The following is a 12,714-nucleotide window of genomic DNA, read 5'->3' on the forward strand; positions in this document are numbered from 1 at the left end:
AGGTGCTAATTTCAAAAATTAACCGTAATAATGCCGCAAATAAGATATTTTTTACGTTATAATACGTATTTAAACTATTTTACTAAACTGCTTTACGTAAAATACGATTTTATACAATATGGTTTAATACAATTATATTTTATATTCTTCTGTAAAAATTTAGAAAAAACCTTTTTATAAATTCAAATTTAGAAACCTCTTAACTAATAAAATGCAATTATTATTATTATTAATAATATTAAATAATTAAAATAATTAAATATTGTATATGCAAAATTTTATATAATCTATGAAAGTAATAGATCGCATACTCTTTCTAATTTATATGTATCGAACTTAATTTTTAAAAAATCATATTGTTACCATTATGGAAGCATAAAGTTATTGATTTTTTTAAATTTTATATAAACCACTGGTATTGAGAATTTTAGAGAAAATCAAATTTTATGTTATTTACAGAATTATATTTATATATATATATATATATAAAAGATAGAGTAAATTCATTAAGTGTTATTAAAGTGTATTATTCCAAGTTTTGTTTCAAATTCTCTCTAAAAAATAATAATAAAATAAATAGAAATAAAATAAAAAAAGTCGAGTTTTGCTATACTCGACGAAAAACGTTATCTCAACACACGACAGCACTTAACGTAATCACAATAGGATCACATAGCACAACTATAATATACCTGATGGAACTGTCTGTTTACTTCTGGTTCCCTCTTTAAAATCCCCGTTGTAACAAGAGAGAGGTGGCGTCACCTTAGAATGACGACGGAACCGTCCAATTCCACATTTCTTACTACAGTACAGCGCATTCTTTTAATAGGCCTACAGAATACAAGAAGAAAATTTTTAGATCCCGTAACGTTATTACAAAACCTTATAATAATCGAATCGAGTAAAGTGTCAATAGTTTGCGTGAGGATCGTTCGAAGATATGTTACGTTTTCATTTTAACGTCATAGTTTTGAATATTAACATTGATCGTATACAATCAACTTAAAATCGGACCCGTATCGATTTATCGATGACGTGTACGAGCAGAATTGTGCTAACGTCTTACAGTGGAAGTTACCGGCGATGCATCTTTTCGGATTATTCATTTAAGATGATTACGTCCCGAATAATGGATAAAATGTGTGTATAATCGATTAAATATTCGTTCGATAAACGTGGATAAATGCATCGTATTAAAACCGAACAGGACTAGACATTGTTACTATTAAGAATCATTTAGAGTGAATCGTGATTACCACTTGTGTGCCATAATTCTTTGATGAGTCATTTCGAAACGAAAGCTGAACCAACTCCAAGGATTGATTTATATGTTGTTATGGCAAATATTTATGTTGAAAACCTTGTAATCAAAACTACTCCGACTTTTCTACGAGTATCTCTCTCGTCGATAAACATTTAGCAATCATTTGTTTTAACACACGCTATAATTATTATTATTTAATTTAGTAATTTAGAATAGAAATTACCGATTAAATTTTGACGAGTCTATCCGGAAACCGCGCAGCTTTATAAATCGATAAATATACTTTCACATTTATCGATTTTTTTTTTTACCAAAACTAGAAATAACAGAAAAAAATATACGTTTGTTAGTTTCGTTTCTGACAACAAACAATTAATTTTTACCGTTAAAAAATTGTTTGAACGGATAGAAAGTATGGAGCGTGTTCAACATGCGTACGGAAAGTGGACTTAGTTAATTTGCGTGTTACGTGAGTCTTCCAAAAGGACGTATTTAATTCCGATTTCTAGCTGCAAGATCACTCTGCTACACATTAAAGTTTTCTATTCTTGTAGAGAATTTTATTATTCAATTTAAATATACTTTAGAATATATAATGTATCGATAATCGACGTAATTATATATCCACACGCGCGCACGTATTCATTATCTTGATATTCGTATGTAATAGTAATAAATTTAATGAATACTTCCGAACCTTTTATGATAGGTTTAATTCTTATTTGTGGTTTTGAACTGATAGACCTATATTTATAATTCGTAACAAATGTATCGTTAAAATTATAAATGGGAATTAAATCTATTCAAATACTTTAATTATTATTATATAAATCTAGTGGCTTAAAATTGTATAGTCTAATTAAATTACAATATCTTTAGAGTCTACCATACATAAATTCATTTTAAAATTAAATATTAAAGTGTGGTTATAATATCACTGTTATTAACAAAAGTATTTTCTCATTCTCAGTTTTGTATTCGCACATTTTGTAATTATAATTTGTATTCTTCTTTAACTTTGTATGTACTTTTTAATTTATTTTTACTTAGCTAATTTTGTTTACATTGTTAATTAGCGGAAGTCATCAATTATCTCTGACATTATCTGCAAAAAAATACACAAATAAATAAAATATTTATTAAACAGATTTTAGAAATTCAGTATACAAAATATACGTTTTCCAATTCCGATAAATAATGTATTTCCCAATCTTTGTGATTCAAATCAGTATTTTTTTTTTTTTTTTACTTGCAAAATACAGCAAATAGATAAGAATTTCTTTAATTTTCTCGTAATCTATTATAGAGAAACGAGCAACACATTTTTTAAAATTTTAATTACAGAATAATTCCGGAAATTCTGTAATTTATATAATCTTCATAAAATATAGCCTATATATTTCCCATAAATTTGTATCATTATAACGATATTTTTTCACACTTATTATGGAGTATACAGTTATAAAAATCTCTACAATCTCAACGTAAACTAGAATTTCTTGATTATATTCAATTCCAAACATTATAAGACATCATAAACTGTATTTTTTTTTTAAATTTTATAAATTAATAAATAGTTTCATTCAAAACGTACAGATTTTATTTAAAAATTAAGCAAAATATCTACTCATAGTTAGAAAAAAAGAAATATAGAGAAGAATATCAAAGTTTCGTATTAGGTTCGGTTGGAGTTAATGATATAGAATGTTATTTTTCTTGAAAGAGAGCGCTTATAGTTAGAAGTTATCGACGGGAATCGATTAAAAATTTATATGGCCACTATTTTGAATTCCCAAGGGTCAGGGGTTTGAAAACCTTCGGGGTACGTCTATAAGGAAAAGGAGATTTTTGTGTCAATTTAGTAGAAATTCGGTTGAACAGCTAAGCTATAATCCTGTTAACATCGTAAATATATATATACATATATATAACTTACACACACAACGAAAGAGAGGGAATGAAAGTGAGAAAGAGAGCTATATATAATGTTTGGAGAATTTATCTTTCTTAATAAATAGTTCTTCACAAGGTAAAACGTAAACTATTAGTAAGGCGATTTTATAAGTTGTTATTTCAGCATTTAAACGTGGAATAAAAGTGATTTTTTCCCGTAAATTACCGTATCTATATTATAAATAATGTTTTATAAAGTTATTAAGCATTAAATTGAATAACACGTTTCGACCTTATAATATATAAACTAGAAAAAAATAAATTATCGATAGGAGCTCAACGAACAACCAAGTTTTTCTCACTTTAAATTTCTCGTCGAATTTCTCTCACGAACATTTGGAAATCTCTCATAACTTGATAGTAAACAAAAGGAATTAAGAAACGAAATGTGTGCAGAAAAACAAGCCCAGCTGAGATCTGGACCCACCATTTCTATTACGCAGACTTAGTGGTACAGGAAAAAGATGACTGCCTGTAACAATGCCTACAAACTTGGGATTTTCGAGGGGGGAGAAGCAGAACATTTTCCAGAGTGGGGAAAACCGTTGTATTGGGTGTCCCCATCGATCCCCGTGTTTGCTCGCGAACTCCCAAGTGTCACGTGCACTCGGCAGGAGGAAGTTTGTAGACACAGTGCACGTAAAGTTCAATAACTTGGCAGGAAATTTTCATTTGCACCATTTTCCATTAACTAATCCTTCAACAGTTACTCTGTCTAAAACAGGTCGTTAAAGCTCGGGAATTATTTACCAAATTCTAATTACTGATTCATAATCTAACCTCAAATCCAAATTTTTATCGAAAAATTTAGAAGAAAAAAGAAATTTTACTCCCGAATTACAGTTGTTGTGGATAATTTTAATTGAAATGGGACTTAATTCTACACTCATACGAGGAGATTATGTCCCAAAAGAGAATATTAGAAAGACTGCGATATTGAATATAACTGAATTGAACTAAAAGAATTTTAGTGTTTTCTATTCTTGATTTCTTTTAATCCAATAATCTCCAACAACAATCTTTCCAATCTTCTTATTAGAAAATTAAATCTTTTTTTAATTTCTTTTTTCACGAATACAATCGATTTTTTGATTATTATGTTCTTCCAAAACTTAAAACATTACTTTAGAATATTAAAATAAATGTAAATAGTCTCTACATTAATCGTCAGAAAACAACTTAATTTATTATAAATCTTAGATAGAAACGATCAAAAAACGGATTTTTTTTCCTTCAAAAACGTTATATTTTAAAATATTATTATTTAAATTAACATTTTTATCTTAAAAAACATTATATTTAGAGCAAAATTATAATAAATAATATTGAAATTTAATGATTTCGTTGTTTATTCATAAATTATAAAATCGAATCTTCATAATAAAAAAAAATAATAATGTCGAATAAGTCATCAGATTTTCAAGAAATCCGGTTAAATTTAGTTGGCATAAATGATTGGAATTTCAAATAATCCTGGAAAATTTCTCAAATTCAACTCCTGTTTGCAAAGAGAATATGTGAAGAGCAAAGTACTGAATTATTACTAGAGTGCATTAAATATAAAGATACACGAGATATACGAGGTCGCGCTACACTATCTGAATTTGAATAAGTTAATTAAATTCTAATCTATCAGACACTACAATTATCCAACAATTACGTCGGACATTTCTCAAATATTTTACGTCTTTGTCTAGCAATTGTTCCTATTCAATAATATTAACATTACAAAGCTACTTATTGAAAAGTACAAAAACGGTCGCGTCATTAATTCATTTTACGTCGAATTCGAATAAAATCCACAATTTGCAGAAACCTGCGTGACCGACTCGAAAAGAAATTCTACTCATAAGGAAATTAAAACGAATATAAAATAACTAAATTAGAGTATAATAACAAAACTTTAAAAAAAGTATTTTAATGACGTTCTAGAAGGCGTAACAAAGCATTTTAGATAGCGCGAGCTGCCAGAAAGCATTGCACATTTAATAATAATTAAAAGGTTTCATGCTCGGTAGTGGAATGAAGATATGTTGACAAGTTGATACGACAAGTTGAAAACTGTATCACGAGAGGCCATAACGCAAGCCACCCATAAAACCGGCTTTAACCGGGACGCAAGTGCCCGAGGTGCTTGCGGTTAGACAGACGGCGACTTAATTACGTAAGTGTTGTTATTAAAGTGACAGTGTTGATAATGATGGAAACCATAGCAATCAGGCATACTCGCTATGCCGTTAATATCAACACGCCGTTCGTTGCAGGAAAAAACCGTTCATTCATGGTACGGCGCGCCAGATTTCTCGACACGTTACGAAATGACGTCACGGCATAGTGGCACAAAAAGTGTCCTTGCCTGTAGTGATAGAGAGTGAGAAAGAACAGTGATAGGTCGGCCGTTACCCTCGGTACGGAGATATCGGCAAGCTCAAGGACACTGTATGTGTTTAGGCAATATATAAATGAAATCTCACTTCCCGCCGACACAGTAACCCGTCACGTTACAGTTCCGTGACCCCGACATTTAACATCCAGTGAACAACTTAAAATTATACCTTCTTTTTTTACGCCGTATTCAGGACTGTAAATAATTTAAATGTTTACTGTCACGTGCAATAAGGTTATTTTTGTAAGCCGCTTTTCTCTATTTTTAATTCGCCGTTACTCATTTGTGATAAAGCCGAACACACCGAAAGTTTATATTTAACATTAAAACATAAACTATAAAATTAATTTACAATGCGTACAATTTTTCTAATTGATTTTGACGTAGTCTCGCTTAATTATTTAATAGTTAACTCGAGTTAATTTATGTAAAAGTTCCGTTGAGTTTTAACCTTAGTTACGGTAATTTTTATAAAGTTGTTTCGATTTTTGATAAATTGTTTCTATTTATAAGCATCTATTGAACATTAACAGTCCATAGATTAATTTATGATTAGACCTACAGGCCCAAGACTGTTATTGCGTGGACTTTGACTTCCAGTGACAGTTTTTCTTGTAACTTAATAAACGTTCCTAAATTTAAAGTTCATTTTTACTCTATAACGATTACGGCATTATTAAAGAGCAGTAAATTTGCAAATTTTGACTTCGTTAATTAACCAAAATCTAAATTCTTTCTTTAAAATCTCTATCGATGCAGTAAATCTGTACATATTTAAGATTATTTTGCATACTTCTCTCTCTTCGCTAAATATCGTTATCTCTGCTGTAAATTTCTGAAATCGATACTCACATGTGTTTCGTTTATAAATTGGATACCTTGTCACAATTAAAACTCACGTAACATTCAGCAAAGATGCTTACCTGTAAGAGAAACATGGGGAAAAATGTTTGAAAAATTCGCTTGTATTTAAAATTTCATTTTGTTTTATTAATATTAAATTAATCTATCGTCAATTCTAACTCTATATATAAAGCAAACAAGTAAACAAAATGTAATAAATAATACATATATAAAGTAATATTTACGGTAGAAAACATCACCGATTCTTACAGTAATTTTACTATTTTATTGTAAGACGAATTCTTTTATTTCGAATCTGTGCTTATCTATTAAAATAATTCTTTAGCTCGGGAGCAACCAAGCATATATAAATAGTGCTTGGACCCCATACGTTATGTGCACATAAAATAAAATATCGAGTTTCATAACATTCTTTCTTTTTTTCAGACGTATTGAGTCACAAAATCTTCCATTGTTTCATTTCTTAGAACAGAAAATAAAAAAAGAAAAGAGGAAAAAAATTTAATGCTTCCCCAACTCGAAAGTTAGGAGGGATAAGGAGTGTGATGATAAAGTTTATTTTTTCATAAAACAATAGCTTTTAAAATTAAAGCGAAATTTCCAATCACTCTTTTTCTCGAGTATTATTTCTAGGCCACATTTATTTATATAATAGTAGCTATAAATTAACCTTTAAATCAGTCCGGAAATCTTGAATAAAACTAACTCTGAAAGGGTAACTTATGTCAAGTAACAATTGATAATGCATAACTATTTGATATGGCAATATTATCTAAGTATAAATATAATAATTCCCAAGATTCTTGCTATATAGTCAGAAAAGGAGCTGAAGTTCCATCTCACCCCTCGGCACAGGCAACAGCAACCATTAAAGCACACATTCTCGACACTCAATGACCATCAAATTCCTTTCAATGGCTTTTATTCTTCCTGGGAGAGTGGAGTGTTGTTGCCACTCCATTACCGTCAGGACAAGTAAGCTACCCTTCCTGTACCTCTCGACTAAATCTCGTCCGAAATTGATGTTTCGCGTGATTCAATAACGAATTATTCTTTAATATTATTCAAAATGATTAGAAAAGAAACAAATTGTAACGCCGTCGTGACATATTACAACTGGGATTAATAGATTGGCCATACCGAACGGGTCCTAAACCATGCCATAATCAGAGTTTAAACTCTCTTACTTCTGACACCTTTTCCATCTCTTCAAATCGAACGGATCGGATCGATGTACAAACCTATCTTTAATCACAGCATCAACTTGTTTAAAACCCGTACTACTACCATAAATATCCTAATAGATAAAAACCTTTCAATTTTATAAATGTTCCACGTTAAAAAGTTTTCCTGGATCAATCGCGTAATTAATAACGATCGATTTAACACGATTAAACTTTAATTCAATACTTTTGAATTTAATTACAGTACAGACTTATTAAAATCGATATTTAATTAAATTTTTAACACTAATATAAAGGATATATTCGACATTCATGTTACAAAACAATAAAATGATCTGATTTGTCGGAAAAAATAATAATATATACAGTAAAAGATTTGAAATCATTTTATGTATACAAATTCTTCTATCTCGCAAGAAAATAATAAATTCCTGAGAATTCTCCATAAAATTGTTATTTGTAGAAAACACGATACAGCATGTGATTATTATTATTGGGAATTTATTTATTTTTTTTCGTCCTCTGATGCTTACATGATTCACGTCTCGTAAATTTAATTTCTACTTTTAATAATAATAACTTGACCTTTCCATAACCTAACTTAATATAGTATTTTAAGTCTTGGAGTATTCTTATACATAAATTTTGCTGCAATAATTTTATACAATACGCTTTCATATATCAACAGAATAAGCATCTTCAAAAATCTACTAAATTATACTTCAATTAGATAACCTTATTTTAAAATTTATTCGCATTATCCCGGTTAAATTAATCGCTATTTAATGAGAAAGAAAATGTTTATTATTATCCCGTAGATAAGATTAAACAAGTTGTAACTTTTAGTTTAAATGGTGAAACGGATCTAATTAAAAAAGAAAAAATACGATTTTTATCATCTATGTAATGACCTATACACCCACATTATTTTTAAATTAACCTAATTAGTATATATAAAAATAATCACATATTTATATACGATTTTTTAAACTGCTAACTTTATTCTTTCCAAGAAATTTATGAACGTTTTAAGACGGATTTAAAGAAGGAATTTTTACTTTTTACTATTCGTTAGTAAGCCGTTATACGTATCACACAACGTAGGACAGCACATATTACACTGCCTCAGAATTCGTGGTTCCGGACAATAACGACGAGGTAGAATCTTTCCTGTCCTCTCATTATTTTCCAACCGACTTTTTGGTAATATTTCTGAGATGAAATGTATGTTACGGCCTGCTAGTCAGGTATGTCTTTTTGGTTGTCCAGAACAATGGACATTCTGATCGTAAAGCCTGTTATGTTTTATTTTACTGTCAAATTTGATAGGTATGACGTCAGACGGGTTGTCGAACTCTTAGCGACAGACGGGAGGCGCCAAGCGTGCTAAATAATTACATCCACAGTGACTCTCAATGGACGCATTAAGACAACCGTAATCTGGAAATTTACTAATTTCTGTGGGCCTACTTTGGGATGTGAACTATTTCCTCGAATAAGTTTCCAGTAAAAATACTCACGTTTCTACATTAACCTCTTGAATTTAGAAGTTAAATATTCCAAGAAGAGTTTTAAATATCAAGGATTAATACAAACTATTTTAGCAAATGTTTATAGAAATACAATTAACTATTTATCGTGAAGATAGTTTTATGTATATATATTGTATGCTATAAAAATTCCTGATATAATTGAATATAAAACGTTTATTTTTTGGATTTAAATTACCTTCGCGTTTCATATTACACGCAGAGCCCAATCCAAAAACAATTCTTAAAAATAGTATTTAAATAACGATGACGTAATTTGTTAAAAGCCCAGTGTTTATAGCCTAAAATTTCGTATACAATCTGCAAATGATTCGTATAACGATTTATACACGTGAAGAGAATCAAAAATTCAAGCAAATACGACTGGTAGATGTTTTGATTAATAATTTAATTGGATCGTTATATAAATATTAAAATCGACGTTATCGGAAAACCAATTACATATTAAACGTCCATTTTAAAACGAATTAAAGATGCAATCGGCAGTTAATATAATAAATATCGAAGCGATTCATCCATCTTGTATAAATCGCGGGTATAAATTTCCGTGGGAAAAAGAGTATTAAAGAGATAAGTGGCGGAAGATCCACAGGCGAGTCTCGTAAATGATCGCACTCAATTTGTAATGTTCAGATTATCGAGCATATTTTTGATGCGGATTTGCCAACCGACCATTTATCCCAAGCCAGAGTAAGCGTTTGCCAGTTAGCACTACAAACGGGCTGCGAAAGAAATAAATGGGCTGATCCCTCCGGCGACACACGCAAACAGTCAGTCAGGTGACAGCTTTCTGGGAATGCACGTAATCCATGGATGAATGATCGCACACGACACCGTGTTTGATGTTTTCGCTCCAGAGTTCGTCACCAAGATATATTTGTCCCAACCATCTATCTTGTAACAGTCATCTAAATTATACCACATTTGCTATTGACCACTCGTCAGTTTTTATCGCTCGAATTAAGTATCCCCCATAAATCCTATTAACGATACCTCTATATTAAGATATTGAATATTCTTACATAAATAAATGAAAATATATATATACATATTTCTAATGCCGTACTACCACAAATTTAGAAACAAGAAAGGCGTTGTCAAGCTACTGTTTACGAATGCCATTATGACCCAATTTTGTAAGAATCTATTTATAAGTGACTGACAATATCAAAAGAGATAAACAAAATTCGTTTTAGTTAAGTGCATTTTATGTTTATTATATTACCTTAAACATTTTTAAATATCTGTGAATTAAAGCTACCTAACAAATTCGACACATTTACATTTTTGTATTTTAAATAAGGGAAAGTAAATGTATGCAGATATTTCCTAATTCGATTAACAAATAGGAAATGCTTTCAGTACTACTACTACAACGGAATCGGAGATATCCATTAATGAATATTTAGCTACATAATTCATTAATAAATTAATTTAAAAAATCGTAATAAATGCAAAAATTTTAATATTTTTACATAGAACTGGGCAGATCATCCAGTCGTTAACTTAAAGAAAACGTCAATTACTTTCACGCAAATAACATTTTAGGAAATCTTTAAAAATTAAATTTATTAAAATTACATTTTAAAACACGAAAAAAATAAAATACAGCAAGGAATAAAGATCAGAAGTATATAGAACTAAAATAAATTTTAAAATGCGATTATAGCTCGAGTCGTATCAGAGCAAAAATAAGAACAGCGATAAAATAATTTAAATTAATGAAATTCCAGAAAGAAAAATACACGAAATATTTAACGATTTTTATTTATTCGAAGAACAGAATTTAATTTAAAAAATTAAGACACGAAACTTAAACAATTTAATAAGAGAATAGTTTGAAACTAATGGAGACGATTGAACGTATTTCATCAGTTGCATCACGGGTAAAAATCGATCATCATCATAAAAGATAATTCCGGAAAACAATAAGAGAAATTACCTGAAGAGAATGAAGTAAAAGGATTCATTCCACCACTTTAAACGAGTGTATTATTATACATACGCTTGATATAAACATTAATAATAATGATAATAAAAAAGTTCATTTAACAGGAAACTGTTCGATAAGAAATAGTAAGCTATCGTCGGTGACTTCCGTGTAGCATTTCAATTTCCTTGCACAACTCAATCTAGGATGAAAATCACCACTGACATTGAAGCCTACTCCATAATCACTAATATAACGAGCACGCATATTCAATAGAAAATTACTTATATTTCGTAGACATGAACGACACCTTAAACCATGGTAAATCCAAAAGAATATATGACTGACTCGACGTTTCCCGCATAATGAAGGAAATTACCATAAATTTACACATTATGCACACTCTACAGATCGTGAAGTGTGCGTGACTGTAAAGGAAAACTTTCTATCGAGAAGTCAACAATTAAATGCAGTAAACTCAAAAGTTACTGTATCAAATCAAGTACATCGTTCTATAATTTCTTAATTATGAACTCTTCCTTTTCGTGATTCTCGAGCATGACAAAAAAATTAAAAAAAAAAGTTTTCTTTAATGATAAAACCGTAAGTAGCTCTGTCTCGAGTTAATAAGTTTATCACATTCTGTTAATTAATACTACAGAAGCAAATTCGTTCGAAACTTCTCCATTATACAATCTCTAATTAGATATCATTAATTTTAGAAGTACGCGGATATCCTTTTCTATAATTAATGTTTTAATTAAGAGAAAAAAAATTCCGGATTATTTAACTTCGTTTGAATGGGGGGAACTAGTTTAATTATAAGTTGTTTCTACTTGAATTGTAAAAATTACCTCCATTCAAGTTATTTATGTTACTGGAACAACTTATTCAATATAAAGTAAATATATTTATGTATGTACATAAATATATCTTAAAGAATACATTAAATTAATCATAAAATATTTGCAAATTACCGAAAATATTTATAATTTATAAATTATTACACATATTTTGACTTAATATATCTTTTAAGATTATGATATATATTCGATAAAATTGTAATTTTATATTTTAATTCATATTCTACAAGGCAATCATCATCCCGAAATTCTATAATGTTAATAAATTTAAAATTAAAAAATACGCATTTTTTAATGTAAATTTAATTACATAAGTTATGCATTTAATTCATTCACTCAATATGTATTTTCTTCTATCCGTTGCCAATTTAAAGTTATTAGAAATTTAAAAATTGTCAAGGATATTCTGACAATCCATACCTTTCGATTAAACAATAGAATCGAGGAAATATTATTCTATCGATTAAAATGGAAAAAAAATGCAAGGAAAAATTTAGGAATTCCCATACTACTAGAATTTTTATTTTTTTATTAATATCATTGTTTCATTTAATTATTGTTATTAAAGAAATATACGCGTATAAAAATACTGCGCAATTTACTATGTACTGTACACAGGAGTTTTAAAGACTAATATTTTTAATATCACTTTACTTTACAATAAATTCTGATTTTATATTATAAAATCACGCGTAATCACTAATTTTTTGTAGGAAA

The 12,714-nt window shown here is 29.2% G+C and overlaps 1 protein-coding gene across 10 annotated transcripts in view; it reads right to left on the reverse strand.

Moving 5' to 3' along the window:
• LOC136980991 (POU domain protein 2-like) overlaps positions 1–12,714 on the reverse strand; it is a 275,556-nt gene that overhangs the window by 181,990 nt on the left and 80,852 nt on the right. For 7 of the 10 annotated variants that reach the window (XM_067277203.1, XM_067277196.1, XM_067277200.1 and 4 more), the window contains one exon: positions 693–834. The exons of 1 other annotated variant lie outside the window; for it this stretch is intronic. The gene's annotated coding sequence lies outside the window, so the exon portion shown is untranslated. Of the gene's footprint in view, positions 1–692; positions 835–6,458; positions 6,530–11,146; positions 11,167–12,714 lie in introns of those variants that run through there. 2 more of the 10 variants (XM_067277202.1, XM_067277204.1) reach the window with 2 other exon arrangements.

The sequence above is a fragment of the Centruroides vittatus genome, unplaced genomic scaffold (genome assembly GCF_030686945.1).
Source record: "Centruroides vittatus isolate TY-2023 unplaced genomic scaffold, ASM3068694v2 contig_738, whole genome shotgun sequence".
In the NCBI taxonomy this organism is placed as follows: Eukaryota; Metazoa; Arthropoda; class Arachnida; order Scorpiones; family Buthidae; genus Centruroides; species Centruroides vittatus.